The sequence below is a fragment of the Odontesthes bonariensis genome, chromosome 21, assembly GCF_027942865.1.
Source record: "Odontesthes bonariensis isolate fOdoBon6 chromosome 21, fOdoBon6.hap1, whole genome shotgun sequence".
NCBI lineage: Eukaryota > Metazoa > Chordata > Actinopteri > Atheriniformes > Atherinopsidae > Odontesthes > Odontesthes bonariensis.
The window spans coordinates 31,312,682-31,338,757 of NC_134526.1; the positions used below are offsets into that span (position 1 = coordinate 31,312,682).

The 26,076-nt window shown below is 42.6% G+C and overlaps 1 long non-coding RNA gene across 1 annotated transcript; it reads right to left on the reverse strand.

Annotated features, from left to right (window-relative positions):
- Window positions 1–6,528: 6,528 nt before the first annotated feature.
- LOC142371645 (uncharacterized) lies at window positions 6,529–7,027 on the reverse strand. Its single transcript, XR_012768085.1, has 3 exons — window positions 6,884–7,027; window positions 6,661–6,722; window positions 6,529–6,568 (listed from the first exon to the last, which is right to left on the reverse strand). It is a non-coding gene; the product is annotated as an uncharacterized LOC142371645 (long non-coding RNA).
- Between the last annotated feature and the right edge of the window lie 19,049 nt (window positions 7,028–26,076).

The following is a 26,076-nucleotide window of genomic DNA, read 5'->3' on the forward strand; positions in this document are numbered from 1 at the left end:
GGAGGAATACCAGTCATCTACCAATCAGAAGGTCGGTGGTCAAACCCTGGCTTCCACAGACCACGTCAAAGTCTTAGAAGAAGTGTTGCATGAGTGTCTGTGTGTGTGGATGGTCAATTTTGAGTCGTCAACTGGACTAAAAAAGTGCTATACAGATACAGTCCATTTATCATTGAATTCAGAGTCATGGCGGTCATATCAAATGCACATGAAGGCAGTGTTGGGAGTAACGGCGTTTAAGTATAACGGCGTTACTAACAGCGTTATTTTTCCAGTAACAGAGTAATCTAATTAATTACTTTTCCCATCGTTACAACGCCGTTATCGTTACTGAAAATATAAAGTGGCGCGTTACTACAATTTGGTTTTAGGCTTTCGGCTACACATCAGCTGCATGCTGCCTGGAGAGAGCAGGGGTGGGGATGATGACACCGTTGCAAATGCGATGATGATTGGCTGTGTGGGCGGATGCCCTGCTCACGCTGTCTCACTGCACATGCTGACGACTACTACTAAACACACACAGAAGACAGCGACAATGGCGACGAGCCAGGGAAGTTCAAAGGTAGCGTCCTCTAACTGGAAGTTCCGGCACTACTTCTCACTCGTGCAGATAAAAGGCAAGAATGTGTACGTAACATGCACGCTATTCCCAGGGAAAAAAACTTTATCCACGTCTGCCTCAAGTAACTCAAATCTAATGAAGCACCTCACATCAACCCATGCGAATATGAAGCACTTGTTGCTTCTGCAGCTGCTAACCCTACCCCAAGCCCAAATGCAGCTAGCTAACCCAACCCCAAGCCCAAAGGCAGCTGCTAACCTAACCCCAAGCCCAAAGGCAGCTAGCTAACCCAACCCCAAGTCCAAATGCAGCTAGCTAACCCAACCCCAGGCCCAAATGCAGCTAGCTAACCCAACCCCAGGCCCAAAGGCAGCTGCTAACCTAACCCCAAGCCCAAAGGCAGCTGCTAACCTAACCCCAAGCCCAAAGGCAGCTAGCTAACCCAACCCCAAGACCAAAGGCAGCTGCTAACCCAACCCCAAGTCCAAATGCAGCTAGCTAACCCAACCCCAGGCCCAAAGGCAGCTGCTAACCTAACCCCAAGCCCAAAGGCAGCTAGCTAACCCAACCCCAAGTCCAAATGCAGCTAGCTAACCCAACCCCAGGCCCAAATGCAGCTAGCTAACCCAACCCCAAGCCCAAATGCAGCTAGCGTGAGCCCCAGCGAAAGAGACGAAGCCACTCGAAAACAAACAACACTCCATTTTTCGGGTCAGAAACAGGTGATCACCATCACCACTTTATATTCAATACAGTGGAAACCGCTTATAGTGGTCACGGATATAGTAATCAACCGCTTATATGGATCAAAAGGCTTGGGACGGAATCATTTCTATACAAATGCTGTTTAAATAATTCGTTTATAGTGATCAAGAAATCCGCTTATAATGTTCATTTTTGGCCATTTTATGAATGTAAACATGTGCAAAAATAATTTTAAAACTACGTGTAGCTATTTTATTTTTTACTCCCTTGATTCCTTTCTGGACGTCTGCTTCTGCCTCGCTAGCTAACGTAACGAGTTGACACCGGGCAGCAAGCGCGCGAATCATGGCTGGAAAAAGGAAGTCATGGAGGAGCATGTGTCCGAGGATGGGTGCTGGAGAGCGGATTGAATGCGCGTGTGACCGCTGGAAGCTCCAGGCTGGTTCTTGTAAGATGGGAGGCCGGTGTTCATTCGATTTCTCCTACTTGTCGAGAATTGCTACTTTGTGGTTTTGAGCATTCGCCAAGCCGATTTTCTAAGTTTCGTTTTCACACCAAGTAGCACAAATCGACAGAACACCGGCACGGAGGAGCATAGATCCGAGCAGGGGTGCTGAAAGGCGGATTGAATTCAAACTTTATTTTCAGACTTGTAAGAAAAAAAATGCACCGGCGGCACAGCAGAGAATAAGTTACGTACTGTATTTGAGTTAGCCTACAGTATGTCTGCGCACTGCGCAGTACTGTAATTAAATTTGCATGATAATAAAATTCAGTAAATGCTGAAGCTATCCGTTTTATTTAATTTTTCTCATTGAAAAACGATACAAATGGCATTTAGATGATATTCTCCATAAAAAATAAGTGAAATACCTGTACTGTAATACAACTTCGGTTTTAGTAATCAACCGCTTATAGTGTTCAAATTGGCTCTGGACCAACGTGATCACTATAAGCGGTTTCCACTGTATTTATGTTTTTATTTCTATGCATCATATGGCAGGCTGCAATCTATTGAGTTCAAATAAATACCGAATGTTCTAAATGACTGTATATAGTGTTGTTATTCTTCAATCAGTTAATATAAACATATTTGATGTTAAAGATGTTATAGAACCTAACAGCGTTATAGAACATAAAAAATAACGCCAGAGTTACTTTGCTGAGTAACTAATTACTTTTACAATGTGGTAACTGAGTTACTAACTCAATTACTTGTTGGGAGCAGTAACCAGTAACTGTAACTAATTACTTTTTAAAAGTAACTTGACCAACATTGCATGAAGGACAGTTATATTCTGAAACTTTCACATTTACTGTGAAACTAACATTTGGAGCAGTGATGAAAGTAACATGCTTTTTATTCTTCCTGTTGGAAGAGTGCAATAATAATTACAACTAATATTCAAAAACATGCAACCTCTAATGGTTGTGTAGTTTTGTTAAAACTCCTGTTGATACATCGCAGAGGGAGTGTCATAGTTGAATTTCCAATTTCTTTGCTTGTGACTATCTTTCCTTACAGCTCTTTACAACTCCTGGACCTTGTTGTTTTTTTTATATCAGTAAATACTTTCATAACCCGAATGATATTCACACTACGTGGTGTCAAGGTTTAATATAATGCAATTAAACATTAAACAGGCTTTGAGAGTATGGAAAAATGTTTGTTTAACATTTATGTTTCTTTAGATCTGAGATATGATATATTTCCTTCCTGCAGGGACATAATTTAGAGAATGCTCCCATGGGAGATTTTTAACAATATAAACAAACGTTCATAAGACTGTATAGTTGGAGGACTTTATGTTCCCTTGATTACAGTTTTCACATCCATTATATAGGGAATCATAAATATGACATATAGAAACGCTGTAAATGTGAAATTTCACGTTTCATCAAAGTAAGGCCCTTACAGGTGATCAATGATGTATGAAATGAATTCATTTTCAAAACTGCGCTTGTTTTTACATACCAATTTATTTATTTTTGTCTGTAATATATGGGAAAAGATCCTTGCTTTTGGGTAGTTAGGAACAGCGTTGTTTTTCTCTTCAACTTTGAACATCCAGATTTCACCCAGAGTAGATTATCACCAGCTGTTACTCTCATACACATTTCAGCAACCAAACACTGACACCAATACTCAATATAAATAAGCACAGTCTGTAATTGACTGACTAAAATGGCAAGTGCTTTGTTCAATGAGTGATGTGGACCTTATTAGAAACACATGTTATAAAGAGATCAATAGCATCATTCGTGACGTTGCATGCCAATGAGATTCTTCAATTGCCTTTGATTTTAGCCTCAGCACCAGGGCTTTTTATTTTTAAAGAGATTTAAAGCTTTTCATTGCTTGCTGTCAAACCCTTTATCCCAGAGGATTGGTAGTTTTGATCAAATGATCAGAGCACACAATTTTATCTGTAAAACACATGGCCGTGTATTTAACAAAAATATAGAAATGTAACAGAATCCAAGCAGGCAGAAAGCTCCACAGGAAAAAGGCCGAAGAAGGTAGGCCGGCAGTCAAAAATCACAGTAGCTCCAAAAATGCTGAGACAAGTCCACAATGCAATGCTGGTAGTCAGGCAGAAGGCTGGTTGGCAACAGGTGATCAAAGCAGGTAAAAAGTCTGGAAGGTCTTGCATAGGCACAGCAAAGACAATCTGACAAGGAGTGAATGAACTGGGGAAGCTTATATTCTGGTTTGCTTGGTGTGGAAGATTAATGATGCACAGGTAAGCTGAGTTGGCTGAAGAGGTAGGCGTGGCTGACAGGCAGAGTGGAGAAGAACTGTGGCAAGAAATATCACTTCAATACATCAGAAACCACAGGAGTTGGTTGGTGTGTCAGTAAAAGGACTGCATGAAAAGTGGGATTTTGGTCCCCATAAATGCCCGAAAATCTCCCTAATATTCATCAGTTAACGACAATTTACAGCCTGCGAACGTGGCGTTTGTCGGTGCCACAAATTGTCGGAAACGTACCATGCTCGCGGCTCTAATTAGCATATGAATGCAGAAACCGCGCGCCTGGCGCTGAATGTCCTTACTCAGGATTGGATGAAACCACTACTTTTCAAACAAGTAAAATCACTCGTGATTGGTTGGCAGAGCTACCAGTAGGCAGGCTCATAAATGTAAACCCCAATAATAAATTATATGTATTATTATTATATATATCTATATTTATTATTTAATTTATATGCTATTATGCTGTATATCATTGTTCTCTTATGTAGGCTACTACACGACATGATTGAATTTATTGAGGCAAGGAACATTTACCAGAAACACATTTATGCAAAGAAAGAGCTTTATTTTTTTTAAAACACACACACACAGGAGATCTGCCCACACAACATGTATGGGTAGCTGACAAAGAGTCAAAAATAGAGATGCTTAACTCGAATCTTTTGGGCAATCCGGGCTGATTGGATCATTTCGAGGAGGGGATTCGAGTTATACGGATCACTTGAATCACTTGAGTCACTTATTAAAAAAAAAAAAAACCTTTCTGCCGTTTAGTGGCTATGCGCCGCGCCTTTTTTTTGTCCCATTTATCAATTCATTTTGATAAATCAAAGAGCAGCCTACAGCTACAAGTTCATTCATTTATTTTTGTCAAGTAATAATTCAATGCCATTTTATCTGAAAGCCAGACACAACAGCTAGTGTGTGATTTTACACAGCGACAAATGTGGTAGCATTAGGTGAGGCAATGCTGAGTTTAGACCTACAAGTAAACAACATGGAATGATCTTGCCCTCCCACTAAATGATTATTTTTCAACGACTGTACAAGATGCATGAAGCCACGCTAACCGAGCCTGTAGCGAGGTACAGAGGCTTCAGCAGTCAGATGGGTTGACGACAATCCTTGCTGCCGACTGGGCGCTCGAGACAGAATCAAAACTTAAAAAGCTCCGAGTTGGCATGGATTCGCTACTTGCCCGTCTGACCGCTGAATTGCTGGCTCTGGGTGACTCAGCGGTCAGACGGGCAAGTAGCGAATCCATGCCAACTCAGAGCTTTTTAAGTTTCGATTCGCTGTCAGGCCGTGAGTCACCCAGACCACTCGCTGCTGCTGCCAAGTTGGTCAAATGAAACGAAACCAGGTGGTACGAGTCAGCGGGGATTCGTCCCTCACTGTAAGTAACGGACGGATCGCAAGTCAGGACGCATCAGTAGGGGGCATGGCTCACTTAACCGACAAACGGGGCGGGAGTTAGGTTTCATTTCACTCAGTGTGTGACTGTGTGTTCGTGACTGAACACCATGCTAGAGAATGACTGTACCCTAGTAGGCAACTAAAGAGGGATATATATTCCGGTTTCATCATTTCTCTCACGACTAAGGTGCAAGAGCGTTGTAACTGCCATTTGTTGACATAATGAAATGCCGTCTGGCTCGACTTGGGCGGATCATTTTTTATTTTTTTTATTATTATTTTTTTTTTAAGGCGGATCAAATGCATGCCACCATCCGGTCTGCCCGGGTGACGTATTTATCCGGGTTGAAAACCGGATAACCCGGATTTTGTTACAGCTCTAGTCAAAAAAGAGTACCCAAAATCCTGGCTACAACTGTGTGAACTGCCGCTCTGCAGCCTCGGAGCAGTAGGCGGCGTTCTGTGCGAGGGCTGGCCGTGTTGCAGACGCTTATGGTGGGTCGCTCTGTACTTCGGAGTCCCCTCCAATCGCGACTGCAACGTAGTACAGAGTTCGGAGAGGTCCTGGCTACGGAAGGTATCCATCCAGACACCCCGCCAACAGTGCCGTCTTCCTCGTCGGACATTAGGTCGACTGTAGCGGACTTCCAGAGTTCCTCCTCGGCCGCTACTAGCACACTCTGTCTCGCTTCCAATAGCTGTAAAAAAAACAAATAAATAAAGGCAATCAGCACTGTGCTATGCACTGCGTATGGACACAACACATCTATCAATGCATCTGAAAAATAGTCAACAAAAAAGTCTTACCCTCTTTCTTCTCGACCTACTCCGAGCTGAAATCTTCGCAGCTTCCGTCTGCTCTGAAAGTCCTGGCTGGTTATATCGGAAACTCCGGCGTATGCTTTCAAAGTACGTCTTACAGGCCGCTGGAAAACAATTAAATGAGAGTGGAATTAATAAAAATCAAACGTAAGTCACAGTAACATCAAGCAAGGAAGGAGAACGAGTAAAAAAAAAAAAAAGTTACTTACACACAATTTCGTCATTATCGTGTAAATCTGGACTTGCGGACATAGCTCCTAGCAAAAAAGAGGTGATGGCCTCGTTGTGAGGAGAGTTTAGCCTGTAAAAACAAATTATACAGTTAAGATCGGTGTCTATTAACGTGTCCATTTCCTTATACAGAAGAATGAAAGCATATTATTTAAATCTTACCCTTGCTCCGGATCGCAGCGCCTAGTATTGGTCTCCGAGTTGTGAAGTCGGCGTACGGCTTCCTGTAAATTACAAGACAAAAAATACACTTTAATAAAGAAACTTACACTGCTTCTGTTGTTCTTTTGCAAGGCTACTAGGCTACTTTTAGCTTGGGCTACCAACAAAGGCGTGGTTTTATAGTACGTTTAGCTTAGCTAGCAGTCATCAAACATATTCTTACCGCAATCTTAGGATTGTGCACCTGTCTTCTTTTCTTGGAGTTAGCCTCTGGACAGCAACCTGGAGTTAACGGCACTGAACTGCTCGTTCATGCCAGTAGCAACCCGACTCAACCGACGAGACAGTCCGCTGATGGCAACCAACAGTTTCTTGTGGTCGGTCTGCGGACTGGCTGGAAGTTGGTCGCGTTCAACCAGAGGAGTTGAGGCGGGAGAAATAAATGCGAGACGCCGTCCAGCCATTGTAGCAAAAATCCTTACTAGCGTGTAGACAAGGCAGCAAAACCACAGGAACTGGGGATGAAGGTCTGAGAGCTAGCTAGGTACGATAATGTTTGTTTATATGCTAGTCGTGCAAGTAGCCGTGGCCATGACCTCTCACGTGATGAGGAGTAGAAGGCTCGTCGGGCTCCTCCAATCACATGCGAGGTTATTGTTATACGGAAGAACTCGCGAGACAAGCTCGCCCTGGCTCACCTCTAAAAGGTGTGCCTGTGAAACTCTTGTTTGTTGAAAGATGGAAGTCCCAAGACGGAAGGAATGACCTCGGCGCTTCTGTGAACATTGCAACTATGAACTCTCTCATTCACAGTATTATGACCACAGAAGGCGCTATTTCAAAAATGGAGTTTGGGAGAGAAAATCCAAAAGCATTCATTAACATTGTGGATGTTAATACATCCACTGTGCATTTAAGTAAGACCAAAGAAAAGGTCACTGTAGTCATGCCACTATGCACAGTGGTTGAGCTCTAGGATGACAGGGACAACAAGAAAGCAGACATTCCCAGCTGCACTCCCCCTCCAGGCAATTGCATTCCATCCCATAGTGTCTTATTCGTATGTGTAGCCTTGATTCTATACTTACTGTTCTGTATGTTTTATTCTTTTTTATGTTATTGTTGAGTGTTGTACTTTGAGAGCAAAGATTAACCAGAGTCAAATTCCTTGTTTGTTTACGCCAACCTGGCCAAAAAAGCTAATTCTGATTCTGATTTTGTGTATCTTTTTTTACATAACATTTGCCATTGCTAATGACATACACAGTAGTTAATCTAGCATACTTTCATTAAATAAATCAATTCAAGCTAAAATGTAAGAGACTATAATTAGGCTATACTTAGCTTGATCTATTTGTACCAGAGATTTGACCTTTTAGAAAAATCTCACCTGGGATATAACTCCCCCTGCAACCCTGATTTGCATTTGTATAGCCTCCCCTAGAATTAGGAGCAGGGGGGTCATAGGGGGAGGTGGGTCAAGCCAGGCCCACGTCAATTTCCGGCAATTCACGGCAGTTTTCTGCATTGCCTGCAAATTGCCGTAAACAGCCGTAAACCTGAAATTTCACGACAATCTACAGTGCCGCATACTGACGAAAATCCCACTTTTCATGCAGTGAAGCTGGAACAGGATTGACGAGATGGCAGTAAAATCAAAACAAGTTGCCAATGTTCATCTTGAAGGCAATTAGTCAAGTCAAATTAATTTTTACCATACTTAACCTGTGACCAATAATAAATACTTTGTGTGATTTAAGATTTCTCCGGCTTGTTCTTGGGCTTCCAATGGAAGAATCGGGCTAACAGTTTGAAGTGCACGGGAATGTCATGTTTGGAGAAGATCCTTCGAAGTTTCTCTGAGACTCCTGCCACATGGAATTACAGTACGATGGCAGCTTCTCTAACAGTGTGGGTTTGTCCAGTTGTCTTTGCTGATTTGACAAAGGCACAGTTTGGATATCTACAGGTTTGAAGAGCTTTCTTGGAGCGCTGATGTTCCTTTAGTTTTCCCTCAGACTTAGTAGGTTCACTTTCAGCCTGGTGATGTAGAGTTCTGATGACAGCCAGTTTGTGTTCTCGTGAATGATGTGAGTAGTAGTAAAGCAGGTACTGGTCTGTATGTGTGGGTTTCCTGTAAACCTCAGTGTTAAGACTTCCCTCCTCTTCAATGTACGCACCAGAGTCCAAAAAATGCAGCTTGAAGCAACCTGAGTTTCCATCCCACCTGAGGAGTGCCACAGGCTGATCGCCTCCATGCCAAGCCGCATCGATGCAGTAATTCATGCAAAAGGAGGCCCAACCAAGTATTGAGTGCATAGAAATGAACATGCATTTCAGAAGCCTGACATTTCTGTTTAAAATATCCTTTTTGATCTTTTGTAATATTCTAATTTTCTGAAACACTGAATTTTGGGTTTTCATTATCTGTAAGCCATAATCATCAAAATTACAAGAAATAAAGGCTTGAAATATCTCACTCTGTGTGTAATAAATCTATCTAATATGAGTTTCACTTTCTGAAATGATTGACAAAAAATGCAAATATGTGACACTATCATGAGTCGTTTCAGCCACGGGCCTTGTAATAAACATATGTGAATACTTTTGTAATTTCTCACATGTGTGCAGTGCTCACTGTTATAATATGCCACACGTCTCTGTTTATAGCCCTGTCTGTTGTCCCTTAATTTGTATGTCTTTTTTTTTTTTTTTACAAGTGCATGCCTTATTTAGTTATTAATTATTTATCTGACATGTTTGTGTACATTGTACAAGCAATGTCAAAAAAGTATCTTAAATTGTACGTAGAGCAGCTTTAGAAGTAACTTTAAAACCTGATTTAGACTGTTTTTGAACAGTTGAGGTCCCTGAGCTAACAACAATAGCTCAATTTTAACCATCAACATGTATTTTAGACCCAATCCCAAAAAGACTTCAAGGAGATTTTACCTTTGATCGAAATTTACATTTTGGATTAAATCTATCAATCTTTATTGACACGCTATGTACCACAGACTTTTAAGGTTGGTGTCAAACTTAAAAAAAACTACTCTTGATGTCGGACTGTTAGCTAATTATCGACCTGTATCCAATTTCCCTTGGAAGTCTAAAGTTCTTGAAAAAATAGTTGCAATTCAACTTTGTGATCATTTACACAGAAATAATCTGTTTGAAGAGTTTCAGTCAGGATTCAGAGTGCATCATTTCACAGAATCTGCGCTGGTGAAAGTTACCAATTCGATTGGATTATGATTGTATTCCAATGAATTGGATTGGAATTTGCTTGAATTGGACTGTATCTTTGAAGTGCCTTGTGTTTAGATTTGTTGTGATTTGGCACTGTATAAATAAAACTGAATTTAATTGTACAGAGCGATCAGGAGGTGTAAGGATAGCTACAGAGAGAGGCTGGAGGCTTGTCTGAAGGGGGATAATGCCACAGAAATCTGGGGAGATCTGAAGCCCTTTATACTCTCCACCCCTCCTCTCTCCTCACACAAGACTCTTTCAAATTCTCAATTGGATTGAGGTCTGGACTTTGACCAGGCCATTCCATCACATTTAAATGTTTCCCTTTAAACCACTCGAGGGTTGCTTTAGCAGTATGCTTCAGGTCATTGTCCTGCTGGAAGGTGAACCTCTGTCTCAGCCTCAAATCACAGGCAGACTGACACAGGTTTTGCTCCAGAATATCCCAGTACTAAGCACCATCCATCTTTCCCTTGACTCGGACCAGTTTCCAAGTCCCTGCTACGGAGGAAAATCCCCACAGCATGATGCTGCCACCACCATGTTTCACTATGGGGATGGTGTTCTAGGGGAGATGGGATGTGTGGGATAGTTTGTGCCAGACATAGCGTTTTTCTCGGTTGGCAAAAAGTTAAATTTTAGTCTGATCTGACCAGAGCACCATTCTCCACACATTTGGGGAGTGGCCCACATGCCTTTTGGCAAACTCAAAACGTGCCTTCTTATTTTTAACACTAAGTTCAAAACCAGCTCTATGGAGTGTACGGCTTATTGTGGTCCTCTGGACACATGCTCCAGTCTGTGCTGTGGAACTGTGCAACTCCTTCAGGGTGACCTTTGGTCTCTGTGCTGCCTCTCTGATTAATGCCCTCTTTGCCCGGTCTGGGAGTTTTCTGGGAGTTTTGGTGGGAGGCCCTCTCTTGGCAGGTTTGTTGTGGTATCGTGTTCTTTCCATTTGAAAATGAAGCATATCACGGTGCTCTGGGAATCATCCCTGACATGTACTTCTCAACAACTGTCCGTGCTTGTTTTTGCTCCTTGGTCTTCATGGTGTGATGCCTCCTGCTTAGTGGTGTTGCAGCCTCTGGGGCCTTTCAGAAAAAGTGTGTTTTTATACTGACAGATCATGTGACACTTAGATTGCACACAGGTGGACTTCATTTCACGAATTATGTGACTTTTGAAGGTAATTGGTTGCAACAGAACTTTGTAGGGGCATCATAGCAGAGGGGGTGGATACATATGCACATCCAAATTTTCAGTTTTTAATTATTTTGAATTCTCTTTTCCATATATATGCACATCCAAATGTTCAGTTTTTAATTATTTTAAATTCTTTTTTTCATATATATTTTTCTCATTTAATTTAATTTAATTTCACTAACTAACTTTCTTTTCCATTTGGACCTTCAGGAAGAAAAAAATACAACCCAAACTGTTAAATGGAAGTAAACTGGAGATAAGGACATAAGATAAGAAGTGCAGACATTCATAGTTTTAAAACTATTTTTCTTGTAGATGATCATTGAAACTGGAATATTGGTGATCTTATAACAAATACATTATAGCAACATTACAAAAGTAATTCAGATTACTCTATTCAAGCTTTTTAAATGTTACGTGTGCTGTGTATAAACCAGGAGGATTACCTGAGCCACAGACAGAGGTACAATGCTCCCTCCTATTGGCCACAGAGAGAATAAGATGTCATGCAAAAAGGACCTGGAAACACAGGCCACACACTCTGAAATGTGATATATTTCAACAAAAATCGTTTCCATGTTAAACAGGTCTCACTTGTACATTAAAAGTTGTTACAATAATTACATTATTGCTGATTAACCAGCAACTTTAAATCAGGTCCGTCAAAAATGAATGAATGACTGGCCTGAATGAGAGGATTTTAGTTATTCTTCTGCAAAAGAGACCCACGAGAACCAGGTTAACAATTCACCAATTTTGATTATTTTGGTGGAGTTTACTTAGAATATATTTGTAGAACCTATTTAGTATATAATGCTTGGGTGCTGGCTCTACGTTGGTGTGCTAAATAAGCAATTTTTGAAGTTTTGTTGGAAACAAACTATATTTTTATGTTCTGCGATCCACACTCACGTCCTAAATATGCCCCAAACTCCTTATATATCATATTTACTAACTACAAACACGTAGCAGGCAGTGGCGAATGATAAAACCAGCCGAGATGAGGCTGGTGGATTGGGGTGGACCTGCAGTCACCATAGCCAGCGAGTCTCCTCCATATAGGCAGAGCAAGCAGGCTGCACATCTGGATATTTGGAGTGTTCTTGTCTGTGTACTTTTAATTGGAACAGTGCTTTGGCTGCAACTAAAACAATTTCACAAATACACAAGAACACAAGTATCCAGAAAAGAGCACATTCTGATAAACCCCCCCAGTTCGATGTCATGTTCAAGTGAACTGCTGTGGAATGATGTCCCCTTCTGTGGCTGAGAATACTGATGAATTTGTACCCCTTTAACATGCGAGTTGACCCAAACGTCTTGAATAACCCAACTTTGAAGTGAGATATTTTAGAACCCCCATCCATAACTTCCAAATTTGACAGTAACAAAACAAATTTGTGCTGGAGGCATTGTCACCAGATAGGAGACCACACACACACATATTTTGGGACTGCCCAAAGTTGGAAAAACTACTGGGAAGGGATTCAGAAAGAAATATTCTCTATATTAAACATTGATTTACCTCTAACCCCACAATTGTATATCATAGGAGCACTCCCTAAGGGAAGATGGAAAAGAAATTAAGCTGTATCTATTACATGTCCTATTATTAATAGCTAAGAAGATGTCTTGTGGTTAAAATCGCTCCCTCCCACAATACCCCAGTGGCAGGAGAGAGTGAAAAGGGTTTACGTGATGGAGAAGATAACAGCACACCTTCATCTCAAGATGGACATTTTCTCAACAAGATGGGGCCCTAAAAGCAAATACTTAAACCTGCCGATGTGAAACATAAACAATCTACGCTATCTCAGAACCGTCCAAGTGTGATGTAGAAGAATGTCAGAAACAGTCCAATGACTGAGTGTTTGCCAAACTGTTATTTCTTTGATTGTTCAGTTTATACATTTCATGAATAACATTGGAGTTTTCTTTTCCATATGTATGTAACAGAAAGAAAAATCTGTTGTAAACTAAAAGATGTGTGTAAATACATATGAATACCAATAAAACTTGGTTTAAAAAAAAAAAACTTTGTCTATGCCGCATGTTATGTTCACTAGGAATCACGTCAATACCACGCGTGTCAGTGTCAGACAGAAGGATGCTGTCCAGGATAAAATCCATGCTGGACTGTCCTGCACATCCTCTTCACGATGTGTTGGTCAGCCACAGAAGCACCTTCAGCCAGAGACTGATTGCACCACGCTGCACCACAGAGCGCCACAGGAAGTCATTCCTGCCTGTGGCAATCAAACTGTACAATTCCAGTGTCTGATAGTTACTCATTTCATCATTTATTATTTATTTATTTCATTACTTCACCATGTGCAATAACCCGGTCATGTGCAACAACAATAATAATTAGCTACTGAGTAGCATTGTAAAGACTGTTTATTGTATTTTTTACATATTGAGATTTTTCCTTATCTTAGTCTTATTCATCTTTCTTTTTTTTCTGGAACGAGGGCACTGCAAAAAAGGAATTTCCCGCAAGGGATTAATAAAGTAATTCTGATTCTGATTCTGATAAGAGGGGTCCCTTCAGGTAGCTGCCACTCACAGTTCCACACCCTTGTCAATCTGAAGTCCGGGCCCTCACACTGTCATTATATGCCAAGTCGCAGACCCAAAGAGCAGACCGCACAGGAGCAAGGCAGGTTTTGAGCTGAAAAGAATGTACACCTTTCAAAATAGTATAAACTGAAATAATAATTTAAAAAAACTGATAACTGACCAGAAGGGAGTCCCAAGCGGAAAGAAACACATGCAATGATCTGGCAAGCAAGAAATGATAACCAGGAGGATATATACAGAGGAGTTTTAAAACGAGGATTACAAAACGAATGGCAGGCGAAGCAATGAGCATAGTTAAACCAGGTGGGATAGCAGTAAGTTAAGAGAAATGAAAAAAAGGTAAAGGATCAGAACAGAAACACAAAAATCCAAGTGTCATGAGAGAGCACAGATCCCAGACGTACCCCCCAAAACAGTCAAACACGGGATGGTGGAGGGGTATCAGGATGTAGGGAATAGTAAATGAAGAGAGAACAGAACTGGATCAAGATTAAAGGCCAACAAACCATCCATCCATTATCTTCCGCTGGTCCGGGGATCGGGTCGCGGGGGCAGCAGCTTGAGCAAAGAGACCCAGACGTCCCTGTCCCCGGCCACTTCCTCCAGCTCTTCTGGGGGGACCCCGAGGCGTTCCCAGGCCAGCCGAGAGACATAGTCTCTCCAACGTGTCCTGGGTCTTCCCCGGGGCCTCCTCCCAGTGGGACGGGCCCGGAACACCTCACCGGGGAGGCGTCCAAGAGGCATTCTCACCAGATGCCCGAGCCACCTCATCTGACTCCTCTCGATGCGGAGGAGCAGCGGTTCTACTCCGAGCCCCTCCCGGATGACCGAGCTTCTCACCCTATCTCTAAGGGAGAGCCCAGACACCCTGCGGAGGAAACTCATTTCGGCCGCTTGTATTCGCGATCTCGTTCTTTCGGTCACTACCCACAGCTCGTGACCATAGGTGAGGGTAGGAACATAGATTGACCGGTAAATCCGACCAACAAACCAAGTCAAAATTTTCAAAATGTTCAAAAGGTGTCCCTATGGCTCAGCAGAAATGCCCCCAAGGGGGCAGGAGGGCAGGAGGTTGTCAGAGGGGCAGGCAGAACTGGTGAGGTGACGTCCGGGGGAAAGGCGGGCAGAGGCAGACCTCTGAACTTCTGGAAGCCCGCTGAGTGAATCCTCTGTGCCCCGGAAGCTGAGATCAGTTGTGAAAGCCAGTCGGCAGGTGTGTTTTCTTCAAACCATTTAAAGAAGCAGATGTTTGCTGTAGAGCAGGGGCGAGGCTAGGGTATTTTTAGTGGTGCCAAGGCACCACCGTGAGATATAGCTCGGCACATTTTTAAAATATTATATTATGCAAAAACCCTTTTTTTTTTTGCTCAAGGATGCATTATTTTAGTGGCCATTTTATTTATTTTCTAGCATTTGTTTTTGTTTTAACTCTTTACTCCCAAAATAAATGTTGAGTTATCTTCAATATTTGTCTCAGGCTCTCTGTTATCTCTGTCAAGCCACAGTCTTTTGAAATGAAGAGGTCAAAATTGAATGTTGTAGGGGAAAACACTACTCAAAGCAAAACTAATACGGCTCCAAAATTTATAAATGTACTAGTTCGCCTCAATTAGTGAGAAATAATGTGCCTCTGTGAGCACTGGGGGGGCTGGGCCCCCCTAAAGACCAGATCCTAAAATCGCCCCTGCTGTAGAGGTTCAGTGTGATAGCTTCTGGGGTTCCTTCAAAGAGCACAGGAGAAGGTGGTAGCTTCGTCCTTTAGCCCTTTTATTTCCTCTGTGCAGGGGGGCTGCTGAAATGATTCAGGACGTACAGAGGTGCTGAGTGTTTAAATTATGAACAATACTCGGGCAAACAGCAGCTCGTAAGATGTGATTGTGAAGCAGGTGGCTGTGAAGGACGCCAGCCGTGCTGTTATGGGAGATGATAGTCGCTTTCCCCAGCAGGTTGTGTTTAAGGGAATTAAGACGACGAGTTTGGTAAGGGGAATTGTAGATAAGCTGTTTAGTCAGAATCACCCGCTCATAGTGATGTCTTAGTGCCAAAGGCCAACCCACGGATCAAGGCACACGTTAGTTATTGATTACAGGTGGAAATTATTTTCACTAGTCAAGGGTCAGATGGACACTGATAATCAATTTGACCTGAAAAGCTTGAAGGTGGAATCCAGAAAGTATTTCAAGAAACCTCTGAAGATTTATTCCAGTTCTATAGGCATGTATTATCTCATGTGTTAATATCATTATTATATCTGCTTCAGACTCTATGGAGTTAGCGTGGACCTCACAAAATGATTAAAAATTCTAATTGGTTCATTAATTGGTCACAGGAGATAGAAGAGGTCACATGTGAGGCTGATGAAGCGCACATCAGCTTCCCTGAATGAACTAAAATGTTTTGATGACATATTCTGTAAATGAGAATATTTCCTTAAATATGTGAAATTAAAAAGGAACAAATTTACTTAAAATTGTGAAAATTAGGCATCATATTAGTGGATTGGAATACCCGACTGACTGACTGCTGACTGGATACGTGCTGTATGCTGAGAGTAAAAAACCCTCTTTCTTGCTTATCATGGGAATAAAATGCATGCATACATTTGCTACATATAACCTTAATATACACCTTAATATGCCTGGCCAAAAAAAAGTTGCCACCTGGATTTAACTTAGCAAATAGGTAAGAGCCTCCTATTAGACAATTACTGCATGGGCAATTATCTTTCAGCTGGCAACAACTGATGCAATGAGTAGCTTCTCATGTCTTAAACAACCATGTCGAACGACACATCCCGTGGTCGTGGAAAAGATGTTAGTCTGTTTGATAAGGGTCATATCATTGCATGCATCAAGCAGAGAAAACATCTAAGGAGACTGCAGAAACTACTAAAGTTGGGTTAAGAACTCTTCAACCCATTATTAAAAACTGGAAGGATAGTGCGGAACCATCATCTTTAAGGTAGAAATGTGGACGGAAAAGAATCCTAACTGATCGTGATCACTTGAACGTTTGGTGAAATCAAATCACAGAAAAACAACAGTAGAACTCAGGGCTGTTTAATAGTGAAAGTAAGAGCATTTCCACACGCACAATGCGAAGGGAACTCAAGGGATTGGGACTGAACAGCTGTGTAGCCCTAAGCCTTATCAGTGAGGCTAATCAGAAAAAAAGGCTTCAATTTGCCCGGGAGCATAAAGATTGGACTCTGGAGTGATGGAAGGAGGTCATGTGGTCTGATGAGTCCAGATTTACCCTGTTCCACAGTGATGGGCGCATCAGGGTAAGAAGAGAGGCAGATGAAGTGCTGCACCCATCATGCCTAGTGCCTACTGTACAAGCCTGTGGGGGCAGTGCTATGATCTGGGGCTGCTGCAGGTGGTCAGGTCGAGGTTCAGCAACATAAGCCGCATTCCCACTGTAGGAACCTTTGGCAGTTCTAATAACCTTTTAATCCACGGGGACGTTTTTTCCCGCATTTGCACATACAGGAACTCGGGCTTTCTCCCTTAGTTCCTATAACCATTTCAGCTCCTTCTCCGAGGCTGGGTCTGTTCTGGGTTCTATAGGAACACATCTGACGGAGGTGGTTGGTGGTTGGTAGCTCCGCCCCTTGTCATGCTGTCACGGCTGAAATGTTTCCTCTTACGACACGGACACAACCTGCGCGTGTTTAATAAGTTAAACCTCCACGTGGTCTCCTTTGTCTGCGGCGCTCTGCTCTCCTTCCTTCATGAAACCAAGAAGTATGGCCTGCGCTCCATCCTGCGTCTCCTGACTCTCTCTGTGAGCTCTTCCAGCCTCCATGTTAGACGCCCGATGTGATCGTCCATGATTAATATCACCATCATGCAGACCATGAACACGGTGGCCTCCCCGCTCTCCATGTTAGCTTGTTTGTGGTGTTTTTTCTTCTCTCCTTACTTTTACCGGGTTTTGTTCTGTTTTGTTGTTGAATGTGGCGCTAAAGTAACACGTCACTGACGCAGACGGTTGCGTCGCATCAGTCCCGACTCATTTGGGAATGCAGACTGAAACAGTTCCCCTGGTGAAGGGCAGTTATCAGAACGAAATTCGAGGAGGACCGTTCTTAGAACGGCTCTGTCCGAATGCGGCTACAATGTGCCCGAGGTCAGCTGACTACCTGAATATACTGAGTGACCAGGGTGTTCCATCGGTTTTTTTTTTCTTCCCTGATGGCACGGGCACGATCCAAGATGACGATGCCAGGACTCATCGGGCTCAAACTGTGACAGAGTGGTTCAGGGAGCATGAGACATCATTTTCACACATGGGTTGGCCCCACAGAGTCCAGACCTTAACCCCACTGAGAAGATTTGGGATGTGCTGGAGAAGACTTTGCGCTGTGGTCCGACTCTCCCATCATCACTACAAGATGTTGGTGAAAAGTTTATGCAACACTGGACGGAAATAAATCTTGTGACATTGCAGAAGTTTGTCCAAACAATGCCCCAGTGAATGCGTGCCGTGATCGGAGCTAAAAGCGGTCCAACGAAATATTAGAGTGTGGGACTTTTTTTGTCAGGGGTGACTGTTTTTTGGCCGGACAGTGTATATAGTTTGGAACTAAATTAAAAGAGAGCTAATGCTGATGATGAAAGCTGATGAAAGTGAATGAAAGTCAAGAGCTCGTGGTTTTTAAGACTGATGTGTGGGTTTGGGGTTTGTGAGTGAGAGGAGAGAAAGGAGTTCTTTAGCTGTGCAGAAGTTAAACGAAGGAGTGAAAAATAGGTTCACAGAGCTAAAATTGTTTCATATACTTTTAGTTCTAAAAGAAATTTTAAAAGAAGGTCTGTGTAAGAAAACTAAGTTTTGTTTTTTTCAGTCTGGTGAGTGGGTCTGAGATGTGTGAGAGAGAAAAGTGAAAGCTGTCCTTAAAGTGACAGACTCCTGAAGGTAAAAGAAGGATTCTGTAAGTGAAAAACTGGAATAACAGATCTGTGTAGCCAAAATGACGGTCTGGGAGTTTTTGAGGTTGCATTTTGTTTTTTTTTAACATCTGTTCAGCTTTACTGGGGTTTTTCTGGGTTACTGTGTGATCTATATTCGTTCTGTTCTTCTTTAGTGAATCTTTATGGCTTGTGTTGTAAGTTGAGTTTTCTGTGTGTAAGAAAGGACGATTTTTAAGACCAGATTTTTTTATGAGCTTTCTACTAAAATTCAGAAAATGCAATTTAAGTGCTCTTCAGAACTCTCAATTCATAGGAATAGATAATAGTAAATAAATAAGAGACCATATACACACAAACAACAACACACACATACATACACACACACACACACACACCATTTGGGTTTTGGCTTGTACTTATATTGTTTTTGAAGATTTATGTTCTGGTTTGATTTGTATTCGTGCTAGTTCTGGCTGTTGTTTTATTTTGTGGGGTTTAGTGTTCTGTGTTTGCTTAGCTTCCTGTTCTCGTCCAACACAGAGTCCTTGAATGCTGAGCCTGCACTTGTCTGGTCCCCCTCAAGACTTTAGTCCTTATGAACCAGGCATGAATTTTATTCTTTATCAGACACTTATTATTGTTGAGTTGAGTTTGATTTGTTCCTGCAGCTACAGTAATTTACGTTTATTTGAGAATAAACACCATCTTTTGCCACGTTTAGCTTATAAGCCCATGAGCCTGGCTGAGGCAGCTCTCCTCCAAGGTTTCTGCTAAATTGTGTTACCTTTTTCTCCTGCTGTAAATCAGCTTTTATCTTGTCCCTTAGTAAACAGATGATTGACTTTGGCAGTGAAATGACCCGAGGCGATGAGCTTTTGCTCCCAACTTGTTCAGGTAAATTCCATCTGTCTTAAAAAGATGTCAGCTGTCCCAGAAAAGATGAAATTATCACAAATTACAAATGTAATGAAGGGTGGAAGTGAGCCACTGATGAGCAGCTAAGCCTTTACAATGTGAATTGTTTGAAGAAAAAAAAAAGATTTATGAAGACCTGAAGCTTTCAGACTATAGTTTCATGGTGTCATTGCTCCCCACATACATGATACAGTACATTTTCATACCGGATATGCAGCCACATAATCCAGAATTTGGTGTGATAAATCTGAGACCATGTTCTTGGGAAAGTAGACCACTTTGTGCTCCTGCTATTTCCATCTTTTACAGATAAATCAGCCAGAATTAAAGTCTGACGCCCAGCCTGCAGCTTCCCTGTAGCCCTTACTGTCTGATTTCCTCTCACGGCAATTGTTATCAATTCATTCATTCATGTTAAAATGTATTTGTTTATGCATTAAGCAGACACTTTTATCCAAAGTGATTTGATCGAGAGAGATACCAAAGTACATACACTGTGTGCAGAATTATTAGGCAAATGAGTATTTTGATCACATCATCCTTTTTATACATGTTGTCCTACTCAGAAGTTGTATAGGCTTGAAAGCCAACTACCAATTAAGTAAATCAGGTGATGTGCATCTCTTTAATGACAAGGGGTGTGGTCTAATGACATCAACACCCTATATAAGGTGTGCTTAATTATTAGGCAACTTCCTTTCCTTTGGCAAAATGGGTCAGAAGAGGGATTTGACAGACTCTGAAAAGTAAAAAATTGTGAGATGTCTTGAGGAGGGATGCAGCAGTCTTGAAATTGCCAAACTTTTGAAGCGTGATCACGGAAAAAACAAGTGTTTCATGGCCAATAGCCAACAGGGTCGCAAGAAGCGTGTTGAGAAAAAAAAAAGGCGCAAAATAACTGCCCATGAATTGAGAAAAATCAAGCGTGAAGCTGCCAAGATGCCATTTGCCACCAGTTTTGCCATATTTCAGAGCTGCAACGTTACTGGAGTGTCAAAAACCACAAGGTGTGCGATACTCAGGGACATGGTCAAGGTAAGGAAGGCTGAAAAACGACCACCTTTGAACAAGAAACATAAAATAAAACGTCAAGACTGGGCCAAGAAATATCTTAAGACTGACTTTTCTAAGGTGTGATGGTCTGATGAAATGAGAGTGACTCTTGATGAACTTGTGGGACCTTTTCGGGTTGAGGATGGAGTGAAGCTCAACTCCCAGACCTACTGCCAGTTTCTGGAAGACACCTTCTTCAAGCAGTGGTACAGGAAGAAGTCAGTATCGTTCAAGAAAAACATGATTTTCATGCGGGACAATGCTCCATCACATGCATCCAAATACTCTGCAGTGTGGCTGGCTAGTAAAGGTCTAAAAGAAGAAAAAATAATGACCTGGTCCCCATGTTTACCTGATCTGAACCCCATAGAGCAGGTGTCTTCAACGTTTTTCAGGCCAGGGACCCCCAAACTGATGGAGAGTTGGAGCAGGGACCCCCCTACTATTTATATGGCATACAATTGGGTTTTATATTTAACGGGGCCTAGTGCCGTGTATAAACACAGCTACTCTGTTATTGTACATTCAATACTAAGCTATTCAAATAATACACAGGTTAATATATTCATGTTTTTATTTTAAACATATGCAAGGTGTTAGGAGCAGATCTATATAGGGAGTATAGGGAATTACTCACTGAGTCTGGTCCTTTATTTTATTATTTATTTTTTCGTTAGCACAAGTTTCTTGTGTTTACCTTGAATAGGGATGGCTCAGGTAATCCTGAAACATCCCATAGTTAAGCTGCTATAGGCCTAGACTGCTGGGGGGCCTCATCTGTCACACCTTTCCTCACTTTACTCTCTTTATGTATATGTGATATTATTGTGGTCATTAACTCGTGTTTCCCTGTTCCAACAGATATCCTTTGAATGGTGTTACAGTGCCGCCGCGGCCCCCTCTCTCCCCCCCTTTCTGTCTTCTCAAACCCCAGCTGGTGGAGGCGGATGGCCACCCTTCCTGAGTCTGGTTCTGCCAGAGGTTTCTTCCTGTTCAAAGGGAGTCGTTTCTCTCCACAGTCGCCTCAGGCACGCTCAGGCCGGGAGATTGGACCGAAAAACAGAAAGTTTTCAGTGCAATCTGTTGGTTTTCTTAGCTAGGAAATTGTTTTTGAATTGGCTCTATATGAACGAATTGGATTATTTTATGAATTATGATTATTATTAATTAATTGGATTCAAATTGGCTTGAATTGGACTTACTATCTAAGTGCCTTGAGATGACATTTGTTGTATTTGGCGCTATATAAATAAAATGAAGGTACAGGGTGGCCGTGCCACTGCCATTTATAAACAAACATCTTGCATACAACACTGAGCTATTCAAATAATCCACAGATTTTAACTTTAAACATGCATGTAGATGGGACAATGAATCCTCAAACCATCTGGCACACGTTTGCACACAATTTGTGAGAAAAAAACAAACAAACAAAAAAAAAGAAATGTTAAAAATTGTCTAATCAACCAAAGATTTCGCGGACCCCCTGTTGAAGATCTCTGCCATAGAGAACCTGTGGTCCCTCGTAAAATGTGAGATCTACAGGGAGGGAAAACCGTACACTTCTCTGAACAGTGTCTGGGAGGCTGTGGTAGCTGCTGCATGCAATGTTGATCGTAAACAGAACAAGAAACTGACAGAATCTATGGATAGAGTAACTGTAACTGAGTCACTCCAAACTGCTCGAGCTAACTCTCTCTCCTCTGTCCTGATTCTCCTGGACCTGTCTGCAGTATTTGACACAGTGAACCACGACATCCTTCTCTACCCTGGAGGGAATGGGTGTTTCTGGCTCTGCACTCTCCATGTTCTCATCCTGACAGATCGCTTCTACCAGGTCACACTGAGAGGGTCTGTGTCGAAGCCACGTAGGCTCACCACTGGGGTTCCCCAAGGTTCGGTCCTGGGTCCTATTCTTTTCTCCCTCTACACATCATCTCTTGGTTCTGTCATCCACTCCCATAACTTTTCCTACCACTGCTATGCAGACGACACCCAGCTGATTCTGTCTTTTCCCCCTTCTGACACCCAAGTGGAAGCACGCATTGCTGCGTGCCTGGCAGACATCTCGGAGTGGATGTCGATGCACCACCTTAAGCTCAACCTTGACAAGACTGAGCTGGTGTTTCTCCCGGGGAAGGGCTGCCCGTTCCGAGATCTGGCCATCACCATGGATGACTCTGTGGTGACATCAACCCGGACCGCGAGGAATCTGGGTGTGACCCTGGACGACCAACTGTCGTTCTCGGCAAACATCGCATCAGTGACCCGTTCCTGCCGATTCCTCCTCTACAACATCCGGAGGATTCGCCCCTTCCCCACCGACAAGGCAGCACAGGTGCTCATCCAGGCTCTTGTCATCTCCCGCCTGGACTACTGCAACTCGCTCCTTGCTGGCGCCCCGGCTTCTGCCATCAGACCTCTGGAGCTGGTTCGGAAAGCTGCTGCTCGTCTGGTGTTCAACCTCCCCAAGTTCTCCCACACCACTCCCCTTCTCCGCTCTCTACACTGGCTCCCTGTAGCTGCAGCATCCTTCATACCTCCAGGCTATGGTCAAGCCCTACACCCCCGTCTGACCACTCTGCTCTGCGGCCATCAGGCGCCTGGCTGCCCCGTCACTCAGCGATGTGTCACGGCTTTTCTCTGTTCTGGCACCCCGATGGTGGAACGATCTCCCGACTGATGTCAGGACAGCTGAGTTGCTGCCCATCTTTCACCGCAGGCTGAAAACCCACCTCTTCAGGAAACACTACCCTGATCCGCCCTCTTAGGACATCACCGGCTTCGTTCTAGTTCCTTACGCACTTTTTTTTTTTCTAAATTGTCTTTTTTCCCATTTGTCTAGGTACCTAACTTATTGCACTTACTTAAGCACTAGTTATATTCTTAGCTGTTTGGTTTTGGAAGGAAATACACATTTCCTGTGACCTGAAGTTCTTTTGCCTTCCGATGTTGCACACACTTATTGTAAGTCGCTTTGGATAAAAGCGTCTGCAAAATGACCGTAATATATTGTAAGGTAATTTAAAAAAAAGGATGGGGAGGAGACGTGACATATGATATTACATGGCAATATTATTATTGTTTGATTATTCCTGATTTTCTGTATTGTCCATGGTACGAAACTGTGGTTTATTCATTTGATATTGTTTTTTTGTATTCATTTTATGTTTATTATCAGTCATTTCTAATCACACAAATGTCCATTGCCATTTGTGTCAGTCAACTGTTCGGAGCGCAACCTTTAGTAGTGAGTAAGTAATTAAGTGGTCGGTCGCTAAGTGGGGATGGGGCCATAGGAGAATACGAGTTACAGAAGTAGCATCCAGCGGGTTTTTCGCTCCTATGCACTGCAAACAGTGGACAATCTTAATAGTAATGTTAAAGGTCTTAAATGATTGTTGGATTCAATATTATTTGTATGAGATGAGTTTTTATACTGTTTAATTTGTTGTTTCAGGGTGTAAAACTCACACTATGTATGTTTTTCAGTTTTAGCTTGATACTGCCTTGTGTCATTTAAGGGCATTTTCGGTTTTCGTCTTTTAATGTGTTAGTCATTTTTAGTGTAGTCATTTCATTATTATTGTGATCTCCTTGTTTCATCATTGATTTTGCTACATATATTCCCTTTTGCGATACTTCCATTTATTCAATATGTTCCATTCCATTTATGGGTCGATATATACCTTTTTCCTGATGGCAGTGGGAGAAACAAGGAGTGTCCTGGGTGACTACTGTCCTTATAGATGGACGGAGCTCTCCTCCGCATGCGCTCAGCATACATAGGGTCCAAGTCTAGGAGCTCAGCTTCCACAATCCTCTTTTTCCTTTATTAAATCACTGATAAGTGATTTCAGGGGGAATTATGTGAGGAGAGCATGGCCTTGACACTGCTCGAACAACATGTTGTGTTCTGACACTGCTTGAACCAGATGTTGTTTAAGATCAGAATGAACCCTTTACTAGACAATGACAAAGATGTAGTCACTTTGCGGGCAGAAAAACTAGCGCCAAGAAGGGGGTCATACAATGCACTGACAACAGACAGGATCCCACACCTCGTCATTGGCTTTTCTGGTACATTCAGTTGGACTTTGAAACTGTACGAGTTTGTGCACCACTGGACACCCAGGTTATACTCCATGTTGTGGCTTAGGTCCAAGTCTTTAACATCAGTAGCGCAATCTTGTACATGGTACACTTGTTGCGGAGCTGACGGAAAATGATCCAATCAGCCTCTAATTTGGTTTTTCGTACCTTGGCCCAGGCATGATCTTTTTCTTTAAGGAGGTTTCCAATTTCAGTGAAAAACCAGCGATCATTTCTCCCTTTTATCCTAAATTTACGCAAGGGAGCATGTTTATTGATAAGCTTCAAGAATTCATCATGAAAGAATTTCCAGGCCGGAGGGAGATTTGTTTCCAGTCAAAATTAAACTCAAAGTCAAAAGCCTACTAAAAGTGGCTTGAAGCTCATCCAATGCAGGCCATAACATCGGCCGCTACCATCGAAAAGTTACGAAGCATTTTTGCCACTCATGGAATACCGGCTGTCCTGGTCAGCGACAATGGGCCTAGTCTGGTCAGTGCCGAATTCAAACGCTTCCTTACAAAGAATGGCATAAAACATGTAACCACAGCACCTTATCATCCATCTTCAAACGGCTGTGCAGAGCGTGCAGTACGGGTGTTCAAGGAAGGAATTAAGAAGATGGGGGAGGGGAGTGTGGAGACAAGGGTATCTAGATTCCTGTTTAAGTATCGATCAACCCCTCAGACCACAACTGGGGCCACACCAGCTGAGCTTCTCATGAACAGGAGACTCAGGAGTCTGCTTGATTTAGTTTGCCCTGCACTTGGAGACAAAGTGGGACAGAAACAGGCCACACAGAAAGAATATCACGATAAGCATGCCCGGGACAGAGTATTCACAGAATCAGACCAAGTTTACGTGAGAGGATACTCGGGTCAGAAGTGGATTCCTGCAACGCTCATCGAGAGAACAGGGCCAGTTTCATGGAGGGTGAAAACACAGGACGGAAAGGTGGCAAGACGACATCAGGACCAGATCCGTCCTTGTTACGATCAGGGAAGTATGGGAGCAAGGTTTCAAGAAGAAAGTGTACCAGTAGACCTGGCACCTCCTGAACTGTCAGATTCAGAACCGGAGCCAGAGCTGCCGGCACCGGGGACAGGTGGCCGAGGGCCCCCTGAACAGTCTCTTGAGGAGGGACCACGTTTCCCAGTTAGATTTAGGCAGGCACCTACTTATCTCAAGGACTACTTCCTTCCAGGGCACAATAATCCCTGTGGGTGCCTCGAGGAGGGCAGTCTACCCCTACCTTGTAGTTCAGTCTTTGTTCATGTTTTTTTTTTGGAAGAAGAAAAAAAAAAGAGAAAAAAAAAGTATAAAAAAAAAACATATTTTTGGGGACTTTGGACCTTGGGGGGAGGGAATGTTGTAATGTGAATGTGTTACTGTGTTCATTCAGGCAGTT